Below are 2,500 nucleotides of genomic sequence, written 5' to 3'. Positions count from 1 at the left end.
GGAGGTAGATAGGAGAAGGGAGGTAGATAGGACAGGGGGAGAAGGGGGCTTAGATAGGAGAGGGGGAGAAGGTATATGGGGGAAGGGGGAGGTAGTAGGAAGAGAGGGGGTATGGGCGAGGGGGGGGGGCAGTGACCATGGCCGATGACGAATGGCGCCGCAGATCCACAGGCGACGTCACCTCCCCACCTGGCGCGAGCTAAAGGAGATTGTACAGGATTCGGAAGCCGTAGTTTCTTTTGCAATTTGAACAAGGTGGAGGACAGGAGAGTGATATAGAGAGAGGTTTCCTTCGAAGAATTATTATTTTTCTTTCTTTCTTAATTCGTTTTTTTTTGGTTTTGCTTCCCTCCTCCTACTCTTCTCTCTTTTCTCCTCTCTCGCTCTTCCGCGTAGGAGATTGCGTAGTTTTTTTTTCTCTCTCTATCTCCCTTGTTCCTGGAAGTATTAATCTGTGTCGTCATCTTTAGCATTTCCATTTGGATAATGGCGTTTATTTTTTTCATGTTCATTTATTTATTTATTATTAATATTTTATTTTTTACAAAGTCCATTTTGAGGTTATTTAAGTTTGTACGTTAGACAAATTATGTTATCAAGTATTCGCATATTTCGTTTTATATAACCATGTACATCTATGGGACCAAGGAATTGCACGCTAGATCTTTGCTACTTAGCCAATTAATACACTAATTAACAAGCATATTAACAAACGAACTAACGAAATACACCCTTTCGCAACGAGACACGGATCCAGGACTCGATTTCTCGTTTCTCTCCGTGGAACATCTTGGAGCTTCTTGGAACTTCTTGGAACTTCCGTGGGAGCGTGGAGCGGGTCCGGCCGAGGCGACCCCGAGTGGAATTTCCTCGGCGTAATCCGGAATTCCAAGTGCCTGGGCTGGAATGTCTTGCTTTGACCTGGGGGGTGGGGGATGGAGGGAGAGAGGGGGGGGAGAGGGAAAGGAAGGGAGGATTGGAGGGAGAGGGTGGGAGAGGGAGAGGGAGAAGGGTGGGAGGGAGGGAGGGAGAAGGTGAGAGGGAGAGGGAGGATAGAGAGAGAATTTTTTTTTTAGAGAATGATATAGATTAAGAAAGATCCCGACCTAATGATTTTATTGTTATTATTTTTTAGTTCTTATCTTCGTTTTGTTAAAAAAAAAAAAAAAAAAAAAAAACATGAACGAACGACACTCGCCATTCTTTTCCTCTTCCCAAAACCGAATCGACGGGAACGGCATAACAGCTTTAAAATTTCCCCCGAGAACAGCATTGCAGCATTACAAGGCCCGCGTCCAGCACGACACCACACCCGGCGCGGTCGTTCCCGTAACCGTTAGCTGTACCCCGCGAGTGACACGTCGGGAGTGTCATCTTGCTCCGTCGGGTTCGTAGCGGTTCGGGCCGTCGGGGTTCGCGGCGATTCGAACCGAGGGCCGTGAGCGACGTGGGGGGGTGGGGGGGACGGGGTGATTGAGAAGGAAGGGGGGAAGGAAGACGTTGGGTGAGAAAGAGGGATGGATGAAGGAAAGAAAATAAAAGAGAGAGAGAGAGGAGAGAGAGAGAGAGAGAGAGAGAGAGAGAGAGAGAGAGAGAGAGAGAGAGAGAGAGAGAGAGAGAGAGAGAGAGTGAGAGAAAAATAACTGATAAATCAGACAATTTGACAAATGAAAGGAAATGGAATAAGAGGGAGGGAGGAAAGAGGCAAAGGAAGTAGAAAGTAGACAAGAAAGAAAAATAAGAGGAAAGAGAAGGAAATAGTAGAAGAGGAATTAAAGCGAAAGTCACAAAGGATATTTCAGAGACGACAGAAAGAGAGGAAGTAATAAAGAAAGAAGAATTGACTAGGGGCAAAAGAAGGTAAGAAGAAAAGTACAAGAAAGAGGGAAAAACAAGAAAAAGCAAAGCGAAAGCCATAAACAACCGAATAAAGGGGGAGACAAAAACAAAGAAAGAGAAGTGAAAAGAAATGGAAAACAATGCAATAAAAAAAAACGAAAGAAATGATCCAGAAAAAAACAAACAAAACACAACGGGAATTCCGAGAGGAGGCAGAACGTAAAATAAAAAAAAATGGCAATAAAACGTGAACTAACCGTGAACACGAACGGTAAGAGAGGGCAACAAAGACAAGACAAATAAGTCGTGTTTTTGTAAAGCTCCCTCGGGTATCGCCATGAGAGGGGGGGCGGGGGGGCGGGGGGAGTCATGAGGTTGCTTGCGGAAGGAGGATGAGGAGTGAGGGAAGGCTGGTGGAGAGAGGGATTCGTCTCTCTCTCTCTCTCTCTCTCTCTCTCTCTCTCTCCTTTCCTTTCTCATGCTTTCTCTCTCTCGCTCTCTGCCTCTGTCTCTGTCTCTTTCTCTCTCTCTGTCTCTCTCTCTTTCTCTCTCTCTTTCTCTCTCTCTTTCTCTCTCTCTTTCTCTCTCTCTCTCTCTCTCTCTCTCTCTCTCTCTCTCTCTCTCTCTCTCTCTCTCTCTCTCTCTCTCTCTCTCTCTCTCT

At 45.8% G+C, this 2,500-nt stretch overlaps 1 protein-coding gene across 1 annotated transcript in view; it reads left to right on the top strand.

Moving 5' to 3' along the window:
• The window catches only part of LOC113806701 (CAP-Gly domain-containing linker protein 1), a gene marked incomplete in the record, with an annotated part of 508,820 nt that overhangs the window by 295,181 nt on the left and 211,139 nt on the right, over positions 1-2,500 (top strand).

The sequence above is a fragment of the Penaeus vannamei genome, chromosome 34 (genome assembly GCF_042767895.1).
Source record: "Penaeus vannamei isolate JL-2024 chromosome 34, ASM4276789v1, whole genome shotgun sequence".
In the NCBI taxonomy this organism is placed as follows: Eukaryota; Metazoa; Arthropoda; class Malacostraca; order Decapoda; family Penaeidae; genus Penaeus; species Penaeus vannamei.
This window is presented reverse-complemented; position numbering and strand designations above follow the sequence as displayed.